Source organism: Chiloscyllium punctatum, chromosome 17, assembly GCF_047496795.1.
Source record: "Chiloscyllium punctatum isolate Juve2018m chromosome 17, sChiPun1.3, whole genome shotgun sequence".
In the NCBI taxonomy this organism is placed as follows: domain Eukaryota; kingdom Metazoa; phylum Chordata; class Chondrichthyes; order Orectolobiformes; family Hemiscylliidae; genus Chiloscyllium; species Chiloscyllium punctatum.
Genome location: NC_092755.1, coordinates 49496959 through 49519708, shown reverse-complemented (window position 1 = coordinate 49519708; position 22750 = coordinate 49496959). Strand labels below are relative to the sequence as shown.

The 22750-nt window shown below is 49.1% G+C and overlaps 12 non-coding genes across 12 annotated transcripts; all 12 read right to left on the bottom strand.

The window, feature by feature from the left end:
• Window positions 1–879: 879 nt before the first annotated feature.
• trnal-caa (transfer RNA leucine (anticodon CAA)) lies at window positions 880–999 on the bottom strand. The gene is made up of 2 exons: window positions 962–999; window positions 880–925 (listed from the first exon to the last, which is right to left on the bottom strand). It is a non-coding gene; the product is annotated as a tRNA-Leu (tRNA).
• Window positions 1000–2816: 1817 nt separating this feature from the next.
• Window positions 2817–2936, bottom strand: trnal-caa (transfer RNA leucine (anticodon CAA)). Its single transcript has 2 exons — window positions 2899–2936; window positions 2817–2862 (listed from the first exon to the last, which is right to left on the bottom strand). It is a non-coding gene; the product is annotated as a tRNA-Leu (tRNA).
• A 1769-nt stretch (window positions 2937–4705) lies between these two features.
• Window positions 4706–4825, bottom strand: trnal-caa (transfer RNA leucine (anticodon CAA)). The gene is made up of 2 exons: window positions 4788–4825; window positions 4706–4751 (listed from the first exon to the last, which is right to left on the bottom strand). It is a non-coding gene; the product is annotated as a tRNA-Leu (tRNA).
• A 1739-nt stretch (window positions 4826–6564) lies between these two features.
• On the bottom strand, window positions 6565–6684 carry trnal-caa (transfer RNA leucine (anticodon CAA)). Its single transcript has 2 exons — window positions 6647–6684; window positions 6565–6610 (listed from the first exon to the last, which is right to left on the bottom strand). It is a non-coding gene; the product is annotated as a tRNA-Leu (tRNA).
• A 1787-nt stretch (window positions 6685–8471) lies between these two features.
• On the bottom strand, window positions 8472–8591 carry trnal-caa (transfer RNA leucine (anticodon CAA)). Its single transcript has 2 exons — window positions 8554–8591; window positions 8472–8517 (listed from the first exon to the last, which is right to left on the bottom strand). It is a non-coding gene; the product is annotated as a tRNA-Leu (tRNA).
• A 1817-nt stretch (window positions 8592–10408) lies between these two features.
• On the bottom strand, window positions 10409–10528 carry trnal-caa (transfer RNA leucine (anticodon CAA)). The gene is made up of 2 exons: window positions 10491–10528; window positions 10409–10454 (listed from the first exon to the last, which is right to left on the bottom strand). It is a non-coding gene; the product is annotated as a tRNA-Leu (tRNA).
• Window positions 10529–12293: 1765 nt separating this feature from the next.
• On the bottom strand, window positions 12294–12413 carry trnal-caa (transfer RNA leucine (anticodon CAA)). The gene is made up of 2 exons: window positions 12376–12413; window positions 12294–12339 (listed from the first exon to the last, which is right to left on the bottom strand). It is a non-coding gene; the product is annotated as a tRNA-Leu (tRNA).
• Window positions 12414–14153: 1740 nt separating this feature from the next.
• trnal-caa (transfer RNA leucine (anticodon CAA)) lies at window positions 14154–14273 on the bottom strand. Its single transcript has 2 exons — window positions 14236–14273; window positions 14154–14199 (listed from the first exon to the last, which is right to left on the bottom strand). It is a non-coding gene; the product is annotated as a tRNA-Leu (tRNA).
• Window positions 14274–16055: 1782 nt separating this feature from the next.
• Window positions 16056–16175, bottom strand: trnal-caa (transfer RNA leucine (anticodon CAA)). Its single transcript has 2 exons — window positions 16138–16175; window positions 16056–16101 (listed from the first exon to the last, which is right to left on the bottom strand). It is a non-coding gene; the product is annotated as a tRNA-Leu (tRNA).
• Window positions 16176–17956: 1781 nt separating this feature from the next.
• trnal-caa (transfer RNA leucine (anticodon CAA)) lies at window positions 17957–18076 on the bottom strand. The gene is made up of 2 exons: window positions 18039–18076; window positions 17957–18002 (listed from the first exon to the last, which is right to left on the bottom strand). It is a non-coding gene; the product is annotated as a tRNA-Leu (tRNA).
• A 1748-nt stretch (window positions 18077–19824) lies between these two features.
• Window positions 19825–19944, bottom strand: trnal-caa (transfer RNA leucine (anticodon CAA)). Its single transcript has 2 exons — window positions 19907–19944; window positions 19825–19870 (listed from the first exon to the last, which is right to left on the bottom strand). It is a non-coding gene; the product is annotated as a tRNA-Leu (tRNA).
• Window positions 19945–21729: 1785 nt separating this feature from the next.
• Window positions 21730–21849, bottom strand: trnal-caa (transfer RNA leucine (anticodon CAA)). The gene is made up of 2 exons: window positions 21812–21849; window positions 21730–21775 (listed from the first exon to the last, which is right to left on the bottom strand). It is a non-coding gene; the product is annotated as a tRNA-Leu (tRNA).
• Window positions 21850–22750: the final 901 nt, after the last annotated feature.

Genomic DNA, 22750 nt, shown 5'->3' with positions numbered 1-22750 from the left:
ACTCTCACACACACAAACACACACACGTACACGCTGCCTCTCTTGCGCTCACACACACACATGCACTCTCTCTCACACACACACACGCTAACATACACACTCTCTCTCCTTCACACAAACACACACTCTCCCTCTCACACACACGCCCACAGGCACACACAATCTCACACACACACACACACACCTCTCTCTCTCACACACACACACAAACACACACACACTCACAGGCACACACACAATCTTTATCTCTCACACACACACACACACACACAATCTCTCTCTCTCACACACACACACAAACACAATCAGGTCAGGAGCTGAGTGACCCTGGGGGAAGCCAAACTGGGTGTCACTGAGCAGGTGCTGCTTGATAGCACTGTTGGTGAGCCCTTCCATCACTTTACCGAGGATTGGGAACAGATGGATGGGAGAGGAATTGGCTGAGTTGGATTTGTCCTGCTTTTTATGTCCAGGACATACCTGGATAATTTCCCACATGGCCAGGTCGATCCCAGTGTTGTCACTGTCCTGGTAGAACTTGGCTGGAGGAAGGGCATGTTGTGGAGCAGCAGCCTTCAGGAGCAGTGCCAGAGCACAGAGCCTTTGCAGTGTCCAGTGTCTCTTGATCTGACACGGAGTGAATGGAATTGTTGGAAGAATGGTGTCTGTGATGGTGGGGAGCACAGGGGGAGACTGAGTAAGATCATCCGGTGGGCACTTGCGGCTGAAGATTGTTGTAAAAGCCTCAGCCTTATCTTTGAAAGTGACAGGTTGGACTCTTCCATCTTTGTGAAGGGGGAGCGACTCCTCTCCAAGAAGCTGTGAAATGTGGGGGCAGTGTGTGGGTGTGGGAAGGTTTGTTTGGGGAAAAGGGAAGAATGTCAGGAGTGGGATTTGAACCCACGCCCCTAGAAAGGGACCAGAATTCACAAGCCCAGATGCAGAGCAAGGACTAACACTCCTTGAGTCTGGCGCCTTAGACCACTCGGCCATCCTGACAAGCTGCTGCAGATGCCTTTCCAGATGTCTTTCTCACTCTGTACAATTAGTCACCTTGCTCTTGTGCAGACACAAAATGCAATTCCGCATTTCTGCAGCTCCCTTGCATTCACACTCAGCAACAATCCCTCATACACAGTCTCACTCTCGCACACACACACTCTCTCTCACATGCACACGCACACACACTCTCTATCTGTCTCTCACACACACACTCTCTCTCTCACATGCACGCACAAACACACTCTCTCCCTCTCATACACACAAATTCTCCCTTTCTCTGTCTCTCTCACACACACACTCTCACTCACACACACACACTTCTCCCTCTTACACACACACAGACACACGCACTCTCTCACACACACACTATCTCACACACACACTCTTTCTCACACACACCAACAAATTCTTCCTCTCTCTCTCTCAGACACACGCAAACACACTCTTGCAGACATACACATACAAATTCTCTCTCTCTCACACGCACCCACTCTCACTCACACACACACATACACGCACATACACACACACATTCTCTCTCTCTCGCACACACATTCTCTCTCTCTCAAACACACTCTCTCTCACACACACACATTCTTTCACTCTCTCACACACAAAGACACATGCACACTCTCTCTTACACACACACACGCACACTCTGTCTCTCTCACACACATACACACTCTGTCTCTCTCAAACACACCTACAAATTCTCCCTCTCTGTTTCTCACACACACACATGCCCACACACTCATATACACACTCACACCCTCTCTCTCTCAAACACACATATACACATACATACTCTCTCTCACACACACACAGACAGACACAAACACACACTCTCAGACACATACTCACACACATTCTCTCACTCTCACACACACAAACACACACACGTACACGCTGCCTCTCTTGCGCTCACACACACACATGCACTCTCTCTCACACACACACACGCTAACATACACACTCTCTCTCCTTCACACAAACACACACTCTCTCTCTCACACACACGCCCACAGGCACACACAATCTCACACACACACACCTCTCTCTCTCACACACACACACACTCTCTCTCACACGCACACAAACACATGCTAACACACACACGCTCTCTCCTTCACACACACACACAAACACACACACACTCACAGGCACACACACAATCTTTATCTCTCACACACACACACACACACAATCTCTCTCTCTCTCACACACACACACACAAACACAATCAGGTCAGGAGCTGAGTGACCCTGGGGGAAGCCAAACTGGGTGTCACTGAGCAGGTGCTGCTTGATAGCCCTGTTGGTGAGCCCTTCCATCACTTTACCGAGGATTGGGAACAGATGGATGGGAGAGGAATTGGCTGAGTTGGATTTGTCCTGCTTTTTATGTCCAGGACATACCTGGATAATTTCCCACATGGCCAGGTCGATCCCAGTGTTGTAACTGTCCTGGGAGAACTTGGCTGGAGGAAGGGCATGTTGTGGAGCAGCAGCCTTCAGGAGCAGTGCCAGAGCACAGAGCCTTTGCAGTGTCCAGTGTCTCTTGATCTGACACGGAGTGAATGGAATTGTTGGAAGAATGGTGTCTGTGATGGTGGGGAGCACAGGGGGAGACTGAGTAAGATCATCCGGTGGGCACTTGCGGCTGAAGATTGTTGTAAAAGCCTCAGCCTTATCTTTGAAAGTGACAGGTTGGACTCTTCCATCTTTGTGAAGGGGGAGCGACTCCTCTCCAAGAAGCTGTGAAATGTGGGGGCAGTGTGTGGGTGTGGGAAGGTTTGTTTGGGGAAAAGGGAAGAATGTCAGGAGTGGGATTTGAACCCACGCCCCTAGAAAGGGACCAGAATTCACAAGCCCAGATGCAGAGCAAGGACTAACACTCCTTGAGTCTGGCGCCTTAGACCACTCGGCCATCCTGACAAGCTGCTGCAGATGCCTTTCCAGATGTCTTTCTCACTCTGTACAATTAGTCACCTTGCTCTTGTGCAGACACAAAATGCAATTCCGCATTTCTGCAGCTCCCTTGCATTCACACTCAGCAACAATCCCTCATACACAGTCTCACTCTCGCACACACACACTCTCTCTCACATGCACACGCACACACACTCTCTATCTGTCTCTCACACACACACTCTCTCTCTCACATGCACGCACAAACACACTCTCTCCCTCTCATACACACAAATTCTCCCTTTCTCTGTCTCTCTCACACACACACTCTCACTCACACACACACACTTCTCCCTCTTACACACACACAGACACACGCACTCTCTCACACACACACTATCTCACACACACACTCTTTCTCACACACACCAACAAATTCTTCCTCTCTCTCTCTCAGACACACGCAAACACACTCTTGCAGACATACACATACAAATTCTCTCTCTCTCACACGCACCCACTCTCACTCACACACACACATACACGCACATACACACACACATTCTCTCTCTCTCGCACACACATTCTATCTCTCTCAAACACACTCTCTATCACACACACACATTCTTTCACTCTCTCACACACAAAGACACATGCACACTCTCTCTTACACACACACACGCACACTCTGTCTCTCTCACACACATACACACTCTGTCTCTCTCAAACACACCTACAAATTCTCCCTCTCTGTTTCTCACACACACACATGACCACACACTCATATACACACTCACACCCTCTCTCTCTCAAACACATATACACATACATACTCTCTCTCACACACACTCTCACTCACACACACACAGGCAGACACAAACACACACTCTCAGACACATACTCACACACATTCTCTCACTCTCACACACACAAACACACACACGTACACGCTGCCTCTCTTGCGCTCACACACACACATGCACTCTCTCTCACACACACACACGCTAACATACACACTCTCTCTCCTTCACACAAACACACACTCTCCCTCTCACACACACGCCCACAGGCACACACAATCTCACACACACACACACACACCTCTCTCTCTCACACACACACACAAACACACACACACTCACAGGCACACACACAATCTTTATCTCTCACACACACACACACACACACAATCTCTCTCTCTCACACACACACACAAACACAATCAGGTCAGGAGCTGAGTGACCCTGGGGGAAGCCAAACTGGGTGTCACTGAGCAGGTGCTGCTTGATAGCACTGTTGGTGAGCCCTTCCATCACTTTACCGAGGATTGGGAACAGATGGATGGGAGAGGAATTGGCTGAGTTGGATTTGTCCTGCTTTTTATGTCCAGGACATACCTGGATAATTTCCCACATGGCCAGGTCGATCCCAGTGTTGTCACTGTCCTGGTAGAACTTGGCTGGAGGAAGGGCATGTTGTGGAGCAGCAGCCTTCAGGAGCAGTGCCAGAGCACAGAGCCTTTGCAGTGTCCAGTGTCTCTTGATCTGACACGGAGTGAATGGAATTGTTGGAAGAATGGTGTCTGTGATGGTGGGGAGCACAGGGGGAGACTGAGTAAGATCATCCGGTGGGCACTTGCGGCTGAAGATTGTTGTAAAAGCCTCAGCCTTATCTTTGAAAGTGACAGGTTGGACTCTTCCATCTTTGTGAAGGGGGAGCGACTCCTCTCCAAGAAGCTGTGAAATGTGGGGGCAGTGTGTGGGTGTGGGAAGGTTTGTTTGGGGAAAAGGGAAGAATGTCAGGAGTGGGATTTGAACCCACACCCCTAGAAAGGGACCAGAATTCACAAGCCCAGATGCAGAGCAAGGACTAACACTCCTTGAGTCTGGCGCCTTAGACCACTCGGCCATCCTGACAAGCTGCTGCAGATGCCTTTCCAGATGTCTTTCTCACTCTGTACAATTAGTCACCTTGCTCTTGTGCAGACACAAAATGCAATTCCGCATTTCTGCAGCTCCCTTGCATTCACACTCAGCAACAATCCCTCATACACAGTCTCACTCTCGCACACACACACTCTCTCTCACATGCACACGCACACACACTCTCTATCTGTCTCTCACACACACACTCTCTCTCTCACATGCACGCACAAACACACTCTCTCCCTCTCATACACACAAATTCTCCCTTTCTCTGTCTCTCTCACACACACACTATCTCACACACACACTCTTTCTCACACACACCAACAAATTCTTCCTCTCTCTCTCTCAGACACACGCAAACACACTCTTGCAGACATACACATACAAATTCTCTCTCTCACACACGCACCCACTCTCACTCACACACACACATACACGCACATACACACACACATTCTCTCTCTCTCGCACACACATTCTCTCTCTCTCAAACACACTCTCTATCACACACACACATTCTTTCACTCTCTCACACACAAACACACATGCACACTCTCTCTTACACACACACACGCACACTCTGTCTCTCTCACACACATACACACTCTGTCTCTCTCAAACACACCTACAAATTCTCCCTCTCTGTTTCTCACACACACACATGCCCACACACTCATATACACACTCACACCCTCTCTCTCTCAAACACACATATACACATACATACTCTCACTCACACACACACAGACAGACACAAACACACACTCTCAGACACATACTCACACACATTCTCTCACTCTCACACACACAAACACACACACGTACACGCTGCCTCTCTTGCGCTCACACACACACATGCACTCTCTCTCACACACACACACGCTAACATACACACTCTCTCTCCTTCACACAAACACACACTCTCTCTCTCACACACACGCCCACAGGCACACACAATCTCACACACACACACCTCTCTCTCTCACACACACACACACTCTCTCTCACACGCACACAAACACATGCTAACACACACACGCTCTCTCCTTCACACACACACACAAACACACACACACTCACAGGCACACACAATCTCTCTTTATCTCTCTGACACACACACACACAATCTCTCTCTCTCACACACACAAACACAATCAGGTCAGGAGCTGAGTGACCCTGGGGAACCCAAACTGGGAGTCACTGAGCAGGTGCTGCTTGATAGCACTGTTGGTGAGCCCTTCCATCACTTTACCGAGGATTGGGAACAGATGGATGGGAGAGGAATTGGCTGAGTTGGATTTGTCCTGCTTTTTATGTCCAGGACATACCTGGATAATTTCCCACATGGCCAGGTCGATCCCAGTGTTGTCACTGTCCTGGTAGAACTTGGCTGGAGGAAGGGCATGTTGTGGAGCAGCAGCCTTCAGGAGCAGTGCCAGAGCACAGAGCCTTTGCAGTGTCCAGTGTCTCTGGATCTGACACGGAGTGAATGGAATTGTTGGAAGAATGGTGTCTGTGATGGTGGGGAGCACAGGGGGAGACTGAGTAAGATCATCCGGTGGGCACTTGCGGCTGAAGATTGTTGTAAAAGCCTCAGCCTTATCTTTGATAGTGACAGGTTGGACTCTTCCATCTTTGTGAAGGGGGAGCGACTCCTCTCCAAGAAGCTGTGAAATGTGGGGGCAGTGTGTGGGTGTGGGAAGGTTTGTTTGGGGAAAAGGGAAGAATGTCAGGAGTGGGATTTGAACCCACGCCCCTAGAAAGGGACCAGAATTCACAAGCCCAGATGCAGAGCAAGGACTAACACTCCTTGAGTCTGGCGCCTTAGACCACTCGGCCATCCTGACAAGCTGCTGCAAATGCCTTTCCAGATGTCTTTCTCACTCTGTACAATTAGTCACCTTGCTCTTGTGCAGACACAAAATGCAATTCCGCATTTCTGCAGCTCCCTTGCATTCACACTCAGCAACAATCCCTCATACACAGTCTCACTCTCGCACACACACACTCTCTCTCACATGCACACGCACACACACTCTCTATCTGTCTCTCACACACACACTCTCTCTCTCACATGCACGCACAAACACACTCTCTCCCTCTCATACACACAAATTCTCCCTTTCTCTGTCTCTCTCACACACACACTCTCACTCACACACACACACTTCTCCCTCTTACACACACACAGACACACGCACTCTCTCACACACACACTATCTCACACACACACTCTTTCTCACACACCAACAAATTCTTCCTCTCTCTCTCTCAGACACACGCAAACACACTCTTGCAGACATACACATACAAATTCTCTCTCTCTCACACGCACCCACTCTCACTCACACACACACATACACGCACATACACACACACATTCTCTCTCTCTCAAACACACTCTCTCTCACACACACACATTCTTTCACTCTCTCACACACAAAGACACATGCACACTCTCTCTTACACACACACACGCACACTCTGTCTCTCTCACACACATACACACTCTGTCTCTCTCAAACACACCTACAAATTCTCCCTCTCTGTTTCTCACACACACACATGCCCACACACTCATATACACACTCACACCCTCTCTCTCTCAAACACACATATACACATACATACTCTCACTCACACACACACAGACAGACACAAACACACACTCTCAGACACATACTCACACACATTCTCTCACTCTCACACACACAAACACACACACGTACACGCTGCCTCTCTTGCGCTCACACACACACATGCACTCTCTCTCACACACACACACGCTAACATACACACTCTCTCTCCTTCACACAAACACACACTCTCTCTCTCACACACACGCCCACAGGCACACACAATCTCACACACACACACCTCTCTCTCTCACACACACACACACTCTCTCTCACACGCACACAAACACATGCTAACACACACACGCTCTCTCCTTCACACACACACACAAACACACACACACTCACAGGCACACACACAATCTTTATCTCTCACACACACACACACACAATCTCTCTCTCTCACACACACACACAAACACAATCAGGTCAGGAGCTGAGTGACCCTGGGGGAAGCCAAACTGGGTGTCACTGAGCAGGTGCTGCTTGATAGCACTGTTGGTGAGCCCTTCCATCACTTTACCGAGGATTGGGAACAGATGGATGGGAGAGGAATTGGCTGAGTTGGATTTGTCCTGCTTTTTATGTCCAGGACATACCTGGATAATTTCCCACATGGCCAGGTCGATCCCAGTGTTGTCACTGTCCTGGTAGAACTTGGCTGGAGGAAGGGCATGTTGTGGAGCAGCAGCCTTCAGGAGCAGTGCCAGAGCACAGAGCCTTTGCAGTGTCCAGTGTCTCTTGATCTGACACGGAGTGAATGGAATTGTTGGAAGAATGGTGTCTGTGATGGTGGGGAGCACAGGGGGAGACTGAGTAAGATCATCCGGTGGGCACTTGCGGCTGAAGATTGTTGTAAAAGCCTCAGCCTTATCTTTGAAAGTGACAGGTTGGACTCTTCCATCTTTGTGAAGGGGGAGCGACTCCTCTCCAAGAAGCTGTGAAATGTGGGGGCAGTGTGTGGGTGTGGGAAGGTTTGTTTGGGGAAAAGGGAAGAATGTCAGGAGTGGGATTTGAACCCACGCCCCTAGAAAGGGACCAGAATTCACAAGCCCAGATGCAGAGCAAGGACTAACACTCCTTGAGTCTGGCGCCTTAGACCACTCGGCCATCCTGACAAGCTGCTGCAGATGCCTTTCCAGATGTCTTTCTCACTCTGTACAATTAGTCACCTTGCTCTTGTGCAGACACAAAATGCAATTCCGCATTTCTGCAGCTCCCTTGCATTCACACTCAGCAACAATCCCTCATACACAGTCTCACTCTCGCACACACACACTCTCTCTCACATGCACACGCACACACACTCTCTATCTGTCTCTCACACACACACTCTCTCTCTCACATGCACGCACAAACACACTCTCTCCCTCTCATACACACAAATTCTCCCTTTCTCTGTCTCTCTCACACACACACTCTCACTCACACACACACACTTCTCCCTCTTACACACACACAGACACACGCACTCTCTCACACACACACTATCTCACACACACACTCTTTCTCACACACACCAACAAATTCTTCCTCTCTCTCTCTCAGACACACGCAAACACACTCTTGCAGACATACACATACAAATTCTCTCTCTCTCACACGCACCCACTCTCACTCACACACACACATACACGCACATACACACACACATTCTCTCTCTCTCGCACACACATTCTCTCTCTCTCAAACACACTCTCTCTCACACACACACATTCTTTCACTCTCTCACACACAAAGACACATGCACACTCTCTCTTACACACACACACGCACACTCTGTCTCTCTCACACACATACACACTCTGTCTCTCTCAAACACACCTACAAATTCTCCCTCTCTGTTTCTCACACACACACATGCCCACACACTCATATACACACTCACACCCTCTCTCTCTCAAACACACATATACACATACATACTCTCTCTCACACACACACAGACAGACACAAACACACACTCTCAGACACATACTCACACACATTCTCTCACTCTCACACACACAAACACACACACGTACACGCTGCCTCTCTTGCGCTCACACACACACATGCACTCTCTCTCACACACACACACGCTAACATACACACTCTCTCTCCTTCACACAAACACACACTCTCTCTCTCACACACACGCCCACAGGCACACACAATCTCACACACACACACCTCTCTCTCTCACACACACACACACTCTCTCTCACACGCACACAAACACATGCTAACACACACACGCTCTCTCCTTCACACACACACACAAACACACACACACTCACAGGCACACACACAATCTTTATCTCTCACACACACACACACACACAATCTCTCTCTCTCTCACACACACACACACAAACACAATCAGGTCAGGAGCTGAGTGACCCTGGGGGAAGCCAAACTGGGTGTCACTGAGCAGGTGCTGCTTGATAGCCCTGTTGGTGAGCCCTTCCATCACTTTACCGAGGATTGGGAACAGATGGATGGGAGAGGAATTGGCTGAGTTGGATTTGTCCTGCTTTTTATGTCCAGGACATACCTGGATAATTTCCCACATGGCCAGGTCGATCCCAGTGTTGTAACTGTCCTGGGAGAACTTGGCTGGAGGAAGGGCATGTTGTGGAGCAGCAGCCTTCAGGAGCAGTGCCAGAGCACAGAGCCTTTGCAGTGTCCAGTGTCTCTTGATCTGACACGGAGTGAATGGAATTGTTGGAAGAATGGTGTCTGTGATGGTGGGGAGCACAGGGGGAGACTGAGTAAGATCATCCGGTGGGCACTTGCGGCTGAAGATTGTTGTAAAAGCCTCAGCCTTATCTTTGAAAGTGACAGGTTGGACTCTTCCATCTTTGTGAAGGGGGAGCGACTCCTCTCCAAGAAGCTGTGAAATGTGGGGGCAGTGTGTGGGTGTGGGAAGGTTTGTTTGGGGAAAAGGGAAGAATGTCAGGAGTGGGATTTGAACCCACGCCCCTAGAAAGGGACCAGAATTCACAAGCCCAGATGCAGAGCAAGGACTAACACTCCTTGAGTCTGGCGCCTTAGACCACTCGGCCATCCTGACAAGCTGCTGCAGATGCCTTTCCAGATGTCTTTCTCACTCTGTACAATTAGTCACCTTGCTCTTGTGCAGACACAAAATGCAATTCCGCATTTCTGCAGCTCCCTTGCATTCACACTCAGCAACAATCCCTCATACACAGTCTCACTCTCGCACACACACACTCTCTCTCACATGCACACGCACACACACTCTCTATCTGTCTCTCACACACACACTCTCTCTCTCACATGCACGCACAAACACACTCTCTCCCTCTCATACACACAAATTCTCCCTTTCTCTGTCTCTCTCACACACACACTCTCACTCACACACACACACTTCTCCCTCTTACACACACACAGACACACGCACTCTCTCACACACACACTATCTCACACACACACTCTTTCTCACACACACCAACAAATTCTTCCTCTCTCTCTCTCAGACACACGCAAACACACTCTTGCAGACATACACATACAAATTCTCTCTCTCTCACACGCACCCACTCTCACTCACACACACACATACACGCACATACACACACACATTCTCTCTCTCTCGCACACACATTCTATCTCTCTCAAACACACTCTCTATCACACACACACATTCTTTCACTCTCTCACACACAAAGACACATGCACACTCTCTCTTACACACACACACGCACACTCTGTCTCTCTCACACACATACACACTCTGTCTCTCTCAAACACACCTACAAATTCTCCCTCTCTGTTTCTCACACACACACATGACCACACACTCATATACACACTCACACCCTCTCTCTCTCAAACACATATACACATACATACTCTCTCTCACACACACTCTCACTCACACACACACAGGCAGACACAAACACACACTCTCAGACACATACTCACACACATTCTCTCACTCTCACACACACAAACACACACACGTACACGCTGCCTCTCTTGCGCTCACACACACACATGCACTCTCTCTCACACACACACACGCTAACATACACACTCTCTCTCCTTCACACAAACACACACTCTCCCTCTCACACACACGCCCACAGGCACACACAATCTCACACACACACACACACACCTCTCTCTCTCACACACACACACAAACACACACACACTCACAGGCACACACACAATCTTTATCTCTCACACACACACACACACAATCTCTCTCTCTCACACACACACACAAACACAATCAGGTCAGGAGCTGAGTGACCCTGGGGGAAGCCAAACTGGGTGTCACTGAGCAGGTGCTGCTTGATAGCACTGTTGGTGAGCCCTTCCATCACTTTACCGAGGATTGGGAACAGATGGATGGGAGAGGAATTGGCTGAGTTGGATTTGTCCTGCTTTTTATGTCCAGGACATACCTGGATAATTTCCCACATGGCCAGGTCGATTCCAGTGTTGTCACTGTCCTGGTAGAACTTGGCTGGAGGAAGGGCATGTTGTGGAGCAGCAGCCTTCAGGAGCAGTGCCAGAGCACAGAGCCTTTGCAGTGTCCAGTGTCTCTTGATCTGACACGGAGTGAATGGAATTGTTGGAAGAATGGTGTCTGTGATGGTGGGGAGCACAGGGGGAGACTGAGTAAGATCATCCGGTGGGCACTTGCGGCTGAAGATTGTTGTAAAAGCCTCAGCCTTATCTTTGAAAGTGACAGGTTGGACTCTTCCATCTTTGTGAAGGGGGAGCGACTCCTCTCCAAGAAGCTGTGAAATGTGGGGGCAGTGTGTGGGTGTGGGAAGGTTTGTTTGGGGAAAAGGGAAGAATGTCAGGAGTGGGATTTGAACCCACGCCCCTAGAAAGGGACCAGAATTCACAAGCCCAGATGCAGAGCAAGGACTAACACTCCTTGAGTCTGGCGCCTTAGACCACTCGGCCATCCTGACAGGCTGCTGCAGATGCCTTTCCAGATGTCTTTCTCACTCTGTACAATTAGTCACCTTGCTCTTGTGCAGACACAAAATGCAATTCCGCATTTCTGCAGCTCCCTTGCATTCACACTCAGCAACAATCCCTCATACACAGTCTCACTCTCGCACACACACACTCTCTCTCACATGCACACGCACACACACTCTCTATCTGTCTCTCACACACACACTCTCTCTCTCACATGCACGCACAAACACACTCTCTCCCTCTCATACACACAAATTCTCCCTTTCTCTGTCTCTCTCACACACACACTATCTCACACACACACTCTTTCTCACACACACCAACAAATTCTTCCTCTCTCTCTCTCAGACACACGCAAACACACTCTTGCAGACATACACATACAAATTCTCTCTCTCACACACGCACCCACTCTCACTCACACACACACATACACGCACATACACACACACATTCTCTCTCTCTCGCACACACATTCTCTCTCTCTCAAACACACTCTCTATCACACACACACATTCTTTCACTCTCTCACACACAAACACACATGCACACTCTCTCTTACACACACACACGCACACTCTGTCTCTCTCACACACATACACACTCTGTCTCTCTCAAACACACCTACAAATTCTCCCTCTCTGTTTCTCACACACACACATGCCCACACACTCATATACACACTCACACCCTCTCTCTCTCAAACACACATATACACATACATACTCTCACTCACACACACACAGACAGACACAAACACACACTCTCAGACACATACTCACACACATTCTCTCACTCTCACACACACAAACACACACACGTACACGCTGCCTCTCTTGCGCTCACACACACACATGCACTCTCTCTCACACACACACACGCTAACATACACACTCTCTCTCCTTCACACAAACACACACTCTCTCTCTCACACACACGCCCACAGGCACACACAATCTCACACACACACACCTCTCTCTCTCACACACACACACACTCTCTCTCACACGCACACAAACACATGCTAACACACACACGCTCTCTCCTTCACACACACACACAAACACACACACACTCACAGGCACACACAATCTCTCTTTATCTCTCTGACACACACACACACAATCTCTCTCTCTCACACACACAAACACAATCAGGTCAGGAGCTGAGTGACCCTGGGGGAACCCAAACTGGGAGTCACTGAGCAGGTGCTGCTTGATAGCACTGTTGGTGAGCCCTTCCATCACTTTACCGAGGATTGGGAACAGATGGATGGGAGAGGAATTGGCTGAGTTGGATTTGTCCTGCTTTTTATGTCCAGGACATACCTGGATAATTTCCCACATGGCCAGGTCGATCCCAGTGTTGTCACTGTCCTGGTAGAACTTGGCTGGAGGAAGGGCATGTTGTGGAGCAGCAGCCTTCAGGAGCAGTGCCAGAGCACAGAGCCTTTGCAGTGTCCAGTGTCTCTGGATCTGACACGGAGTGAATGGAATTGTTGGAAGAATGGTGTCTGTGATGGTGGGGAGCACAGGGGGAGACTGAGTAAGATCATCCGGTGGGCACTTGCGGCTGAAGATTGTTGTAAAAGCCTCAGCCTTATCTTTGATAGTGACAGGTTGGACTCTTCCATCTTTGTGAAGGGGGAGCGACTCCTCTCCAAGAAGCTGTGAAATGTGGGGGCAGTGTGTGGGTGTGGGAAGGTTTGTTTGGGGGAAAGGGAAGAATGTCAGGAGTGGGATTTGAACCCACGCCCCTAGAAAGGGACCAGAATTCACAAGCCCAGATGCAGAGCAAGGACTAACACTCCTTGAGTCTGGCGCCTTAGACCACTCGGCCATCCTGACAAGCTGCTGCAGATGCCTTTCCAGATGTCTTTCTCACTCTGTACAATTAGTCACCTTGCTCTTGTGCAGACACAAAATGCAATTCCGCATTTCTGCAGCTCCCTTGCATTCACACTCAGCAACAATCCCTCATTCACAGTCTCACTCTCGCACACACACTCTCTCTCACATGCACACGCACACACACTCTCTATCTGTCTCTCACACACACACTCTCTCTCTCACATGCACGCACAAACACACTCTCTCCCTCTCATACACACAAATTCTCCCTTTCTCTGTCTCTCTCACACACACACTCTCACTCACACACACACACTTCTCCCTCTTACACACACACAGACACACGCACTCTCTCACACACACACTATCTCACACACACACTCTTTCTCACACACACCAACAAATTCTTCCTCTCTCTCTCTCAGACACACGCAAACACACTCTTGCAGACATACACATACAAATTCTCTCTCTCTCACACGCACCCACTCTCACTCACACACACACATACACGCACATACACACACACATTCTCTCTCTCTCGCACACACATTCTCTCTCTCTCAAACACACTCTCTCTCACACACACACATTCTTTCACTCTCTCACACACAAAGACACATGCACACTCTCTCTTACACACACACACGCACACTCTGTCTCTCTCACACACATACACACTCTGTCTCTCTCAAACACACCTACAAATTCTCCCTCTCTGTTTCTCACACACACACATGCCCACACACTCATATACACACTCACACCCTCTCTCTCTCAAACACACATATACACATACATACTCTCACTCACACACACACAGACAGACACAAACACACACTCTCAGACACATACTCACACACATTCTCTCACTCTCACACACACAAACACACACACGTACACGCTGCCTCTCTTGCGCTCACACACACACATGCACTCTCTCTCACACACACACACGCTAACATACACACTCTCTCTCCTTCACACAAACACACACTCTCTCTCTCACACACACGCCCACAGGCACACACAATCTCACACACACACACCTCTCTCTCTCACACACACACAAACACATGCTAACACACACACGCTCTCTCCTTCACACACACACACAAACACACACACACTCACAGGCACACACACAATTTTATCTCTCACACACACACACAATCTCTCTCTCTCATACACACACACAAACACAATCAGGTCAGGAGCTGAGTGACCCTGGGGGAAGCCAAACTGGGTGTCACTGAGCAGGTGCTGCTTGATAGCACTGTTGGTGAGCCCTTCCATCACTTTACCGAGGATTGGGAACAGATGGATGGGAGAGGAATTGGCTGAGTTGGATTTGTCCTGCTTTTTATGTCCAGGACATACCTGGATAATTTCCCACATGGCCAGGTCGATCCCAGTGTTGTAACTGTCCTGGGAGAACTTGGCTGGAGGAAGGGCATGTTGTGGAGCAGCAGCCTTCAGGAGCAGTGCCAGAGCACAGAGCCTTTGCAGTGTCCAGTGTCTCTGGATCTGACACGGAGTGAATGGAATTGTTGGAAGAATGGTGTCTGTGATGGTGGGGAGCACAGGGGGAGACTGAGTAAGATCATCCGGTGGGCACTTGCGGCTGAAGATTGTTGTAAAAGCCTCAGCCTTATCTTTGATAGTGACAGGTTGGACTCTTCCATCTTTGTGAAGGGGGAGCGACTCCTCTCCAAGAAGCTGTGAAATGTGGGGGCAGTGTGTGGGTGTGGGAAGGTTTGTTTGGGGAAAAGGGAAGAATGTCAGGAGTGGGATTTGAACCCACGCCCCTAGAAAGGGACCAGAATTCACAAGCCCAGATGCAGAGCAAGGACTAACACTCCTTGAGACTGGCGCCTTAGACCACTCGGCCATCCTGACAAGCTGCTGCAGATGCCTTTCCAGATGTCTTTCTCACTCTGTACAATTAGTCACCTTGCTCTTGTGCAGACACAAAATGCAATTCCGCATTTCTGCAGCTCCCTTGCATTCACACTCAGCAACAATCCCTCATTCACAGTCTCACTCTCGCACACACACTCTCTCTCACATGCACACGCACACACACTCTCTATCTGTCTCTCACACACACACTCTCTCTCTCACATGCACGCACAAACACACTCTCTCCCTCTCATACACACAAATTCTCCCTTTCTCTGTCTCTCTCACACACACACTCTCACTCACACACACACACTTCTCCCTCTTACACACACACAGACACACGCACTCTCTCACACACACACTATCTCACACACACACTCTTTCTCACACACACCAACAAATTCTTCCTCTCTCTCTCTCAGACACACGCAAACACACTCTTGCAGACATACACATACAAATTCTCTCTCTCTCACACGCACCCACTCTCACTCACACACACACATACACGCACATACACACACACATTCTCTCTCTCTCGCACACACATTCTCTCTCTCTCAAACACACTCTCTCTCACACACACACATTCTTTCACTCTCTCACACACAAAGACACATGCACACTCTCTCTTACACACACACACGCACACTCTGTCTCTCTCACACACATACACACTCTGTCTCTCTCAAACACACCTACAAATTCTCCCTCTCTGTTTCTCACACACACACATGCCCACACACTCATATACACACTCACACCCTCTCTCTCTCAAACACACATATACACATACATACTCTCACTCACACACACACAGACAGACACAAACACACACTCTCAGACACATACTCACACACATTCTCTCACTCTCACACACACAAACACACACACGTACACGCTGCCTCTCTTGCGCTCACACACACACATGCACTCTCTCTCACACACACACACGCTAACATACACACTCTCTCTCCTTCACACAAACACACACTCTCTCTCTCACACACACGCCCACAGGCACACACAATCTCACACACACACCTCTCTCTCTCACACACACACAAACACATGCTAACACACACACGCTCTCTCCTTCACACACACACACAAACACACACACACTCACAGGCACACACACAATCTTTATCTCTCACACACACACACAATCTCTCTCTCTCATACACACACACAAACACAATCAGGTCAGGAGCTGAGTGACCCTGGGGGAAGCCAAACTGGGTGTCACTGAGCAGGTGCTGCTTGATAGCACTGTTGGTGAGCCCTTCCATCACTTTACCGAGGATTGGGAACAGATGGATGGGAGAGGAATTGGCTGAGTTGGATTTGTCCTGCTTTTTATGTCCAGGACATACCTGGATAATTTCCCACATGGCCAGGTCGATCCCAGTGTTGTAACTGTCCTGGGAGAACTTGGCTGGAGGAAGGGCATGTTGTGGAGCAGCAGCCTTCAGGAGCAGTGCCAGAGCACAGAGCCTTTGCAGTGTCCAGTGTCTCTTGATCTGACACGGAGTGAATGGAATTGTTGGAAGAATGGTGTCTGTGATGGTGGGGAGCACAGGGGGAGACTGAGTAAGATCATCCGGTGGGCACTTGCGGCTGAAGATTGTTGTAAAAGCCTCAGCCTTATCTTTGATAGTGACAGGTTGGACTCTTCCATCTTTGTGAAGGGGGAGCGACTCCTCTCCAAGAAGCTGTGAAATGTGGGGGCAGTGTGTGGGTGTGGGAAGGTTTGTTTGGGGAAAAGGGAAGAATGTCAGGAGTGGGATTTGAACCCACGCCCCTAGAAAGGGACCAGAATTCACAAGCCCAGATGCAGAACAAGGACTAACACTCCTTGAGTCTGGCGCCTTAGACCACTCGGCCATCCTGACAAGCTGCTGCAGATGCCTTTCCAGATGTCTTTCTCACTCTGTACAATTAGTCACCTTGCTCTTGTGCAGACACAAAATGCAATTCCGCATTTCTGCAGCTCCCTTGCATTCACACTCAGCAACAATCCCTCATACACAGTCTCACTCTCGCACACACACACTCTCTCTCACATGCACACGCACACACACTCTCTATCTGTCTCTCACACACACACTCTCTCTCTCACATGCACGCACAAACACACTCTCTCCCTCTCATACACACAAATTCTCCCTTTCTCTGTCTCTCTCTCACACACACTATCTCACACACACACTCTTTCTCACACACACCAACAAATTCTTCCTCTCTCTCTCTCAGACACACGCAAACACACTCTTGCAGACATACACATACAAATTCTCTCTCTCACACACGCACCCACTCTCACTCACACACACACATACACGCACATACACACACACATTCTCTCTCTCTCGCACACACATTCTCTCTCTCTCAAACACACTCTCTATCACACACACACATTCTTTCACTCTCTCACACACAAACACACATGCACACTCTCTCTTCCACACACACACGCACACTCTGTCTCTCTCACACACATACACACTCTGTCTCTCTCAAACACACCTACAAATTCTCCCTCTCTGTTTCTCACACACACACATGCCCACACACTCATATACACACTCACACCCTCTCTCTCTCAAACACACATATACACATACATACTCTCACTCACACACACACAGACAGACACAAACACACACTCTCAGACACATACTCACACACATTCTCTCACTCTCACACACACAAACACACACACGTACACGCTGCCTCTCTTGCGCTCACACACACACATGCACTCTCTCTCACACACACACACGCTAACATACACACTCTCTCTCCTTCACACAAACACACACTCTCTCTCTCACACACACGCCCACAGGCACACACAATCTCACACACACACACCTCTCTCTCTCACACACACACACACTCTCTCTCACACGCACACAAACACATGCTAACACACACACGCTCTCTCCTTCACACACACACACAAACACACACACACTCACAGGCACACACACAATCTTTATCTCTCACACACACACACACACACAATCTCTCTCTCTCTCACACACACACACACAAACACAATCAGGTCAGGAGCTGAGTGACCCTGGGGGAAGCCAAACTGGGTGTCACTGAGCAGGTGCTGCTTGATAGCCCTGTTGGTGAGCCCTTCCATCACTTTACCGAGGATTGGGAACAGATGGATGGGAGAGGAATTGGCTGAGTTGGATTTGTCCTGCTTTTTATGTCCAGGACATACCTGGATAATTTCCCACATGGCCAGGTCGATCCCAGTGTTGTAACTGTCCTGGGAGAACTTGGCTGGAGGAAGGGCATGTTGTGGAGCAGCAGCCTTCAGGAGCAGTGCCAGAGCACAGAGCCTTTGCAGTGTCCAGTGTCTCTTGATCTGACACGGAGTGAATGGAATTGTTGGAAGAATGGTGTCTGTGATGGTGGGGAGCACAGGGGGAGACTGAGTAAGATCATCCGGTGGGCACTTGCGGCTGAAGATTGTTGTAAAAGCCTCAGCCTTATCTTTGAAAGTGACAGGTTGGACTCTTCCATCTTTGTGAAGGGGGAGCGACTCCTCTCCAAGAAGCTGTGAAATGTGGGGGCAGTGTGTGGGTGTGGGAAGGTTTGTTTGGGGAAAAGGGAAGAATGTCAGGAGTGGGATTTGAACCCACGCCCCTAGAAAGGGACCAGAATTCACAAGCCCAGATGCAGAGCAAGGACTAACACTCCTTGAGTCTGGCGCCTTAGACCACTCGGCCATCCTGACAAGCTGCTGCAGATGCCTTTCCAGATGTCTTTCTCACTCTGTACAATTAGTCACCTTGCTCTTGTGCAGACACAAAATGCAATTCCGCATTTCTGCAGCTCCCTTGCATTCACACTCAGCAACAATCCCTCATACACAGTCTCACTCTCGCACACACACACTCTCTCTCACATGCACACGCACACACACTCTCTATCTGTCTCTCACACACACACTCTCTCTCTCACATGCACGCACAAACACACTCTCTCCCTCTCATACACACAAATTCTCCCTTTCTCTGTCTCTCTCACACACACACTCTCACTCACACACACACACTTCTCCCTCTTACACACACACAGACACACGCACTCTCTCACACACACACTATCTCACACACACACTCTTTCTCACACACACCAACAAATTCTTCCTCTCTCTCTCTCAGACACACGCAAACACACTCTTGCAGACATACACATACAAATTCTCTCTCTCTCACACGCACCCACTCTCACTCACACACACACATACACGCACATACACACACACATTCTCTCTCTCTCGCACACACTTTCTCTCTCTCTCAAACACACTCTCTCTCACACACACACATTCTTTCACTCTCTCACACACAAAGACACATGCACACTCTCTCTTACACACACACACGCACACTCTGTCTCTCTCACACACATACACACTCTGTCTCTCTCAAACACACCTACAAATTCTCCCTCTCTGTTTCTCACACACACACATGCCCACACACTCATATACACACTCACACCCTCTCTCTCTCAAACACACATATACACATACATACTCTCACTCACACACACACAGACAGACACAAACACACACTCTCAGACACATACTCACACACATTCTCTCACTCTCACACACACAAACACACACACGTACACGCTGCCTCTCTTGCGCTCACACACACACATGCACTCTCTCTCACACACACACACGCTAACATACACACTCTCTCTCCTTCACACAAACACACACTCTCTCTCTCACACACACGCCCACAGGCACACACAATCTCACACACACACACCTCTCTCTCTCACACACACACAAACACATGCTAACACACACACGCTCTCTCCTTCACACACACACACAAACACACACACACTCACAGGCACACACACAATCTTTATCTCTCACACACACACACAATCTCTCTCTCTCATACACACACACAAACACAATCAGGTCAGGAGCTGAGTGACCCTGGGGGAAGCCAAACTGGGTGTCACTGAGCAGGTGCTGCTTGATAGCACTGTTGGTGAGCCCTTCCATCACTTTACCGAGGATTGGGAACAGATGGATGGGAGAGGAATTGGCTGAGTTGGATTTGTCCTGCTTTTTATGTCCAGGACATACCTGGATAATTTCCCACATGGCCAGGTCGATCCCAGTGTTGTAACTGTCCTGGGAGAACTTGGCTGGAGGAAGGGCATGTTGTGGAGCAGCAGCCTTCAGGAGCAGTGCCAGAGCACAGAGCCTTTGCAGTGTCCAGTGTCTCTTGATCTGAGACGGAGTGAATGGAATTGTTGGAAGAATGGTGTCTGTGATGGTGGGGAGCACAGGGGGAGACTGAGTAAGATCATCCGGTGGGCACTTGCGGCTGAAGATTGTTGTAAAAGCCTCAGCCTTATCTTTGATAGTGACAGGTTGGACTCTTCCATCTTTGTGAAGGGGGAGCGACTCCTCTCCAAGAAGCTGTGAAATGTGGGGGCAGTGTGTGGGTGTGGGAAGGTTTGTTTGGGGAAAAGGGAAGAATGTCAGGAGTGGGATTTGAACCCAAGCCCCTAGAAAGGGACCAAAATTCACAAGCCCAGATGCAGAACAAGGACTAACACTCCTTGAGTCTGGCGCCTTAGACCACTCGGCCATCCTGACAAGCTGCTGCAGATGCCTTTCCAGATGTCCTTCTCACTCTGTACAATTAGTCACCTTGCTCTTGTGCAGACACAAAATGCAATTCCGCATTTCTGCAGCTCCCTTGCATTCACACTCAGCAACAATCCCTCATACACAGTCTCACTCTCGCACACACACACTCTCTCTCACATGCACACGCACACACACTCTCTATCTGTCTCTCACACACACACTCTCTCTCTCACATGCACGCACAAACACACTCTCTCCCTCTCATACACACAAATTCTCCCTTTCTCTGTCTCTCTCACACACACACTATCTCACACACACACTCTTTCTCACACACACCAACAAATTCTTCCTCTCTCTCTCTCAGACACACGCAAACACACTCTTGCAGACATACACATACAAATTCTCTCTCTCACACACGCACCCACTCTCACTCACACACACACATACACGCACATACACACACACATTCTCTCTCTCTCGCACACACATTCTCTCTCTCTCAAACACACTCTCTATCACACACACACATTCTTTCACTCTCTCACATACAAACACACATGCACACTCTCTCTTACACACACACACGCACACTCTGTCTCTCTCACACACATACACACTCTGTCTCTCTCAAACACACCTACAAATTCTCCCTCTCTGTTTCTCACACACACACATGCCCACACACTCATATACACACTCACACCCTCTCTCTCTCAAACACACATATACACATACATACTCTCACTCACACACACACAGACAGACACAAACACACACTCTCAGACACATACTCACACACATTCTCTCACTCTCACACACACAAACACACACACGTACACGCTGCCTCTCTTGCGCTCACACACACACATGCACTCTCTCTCACACACACACACGCTAACAT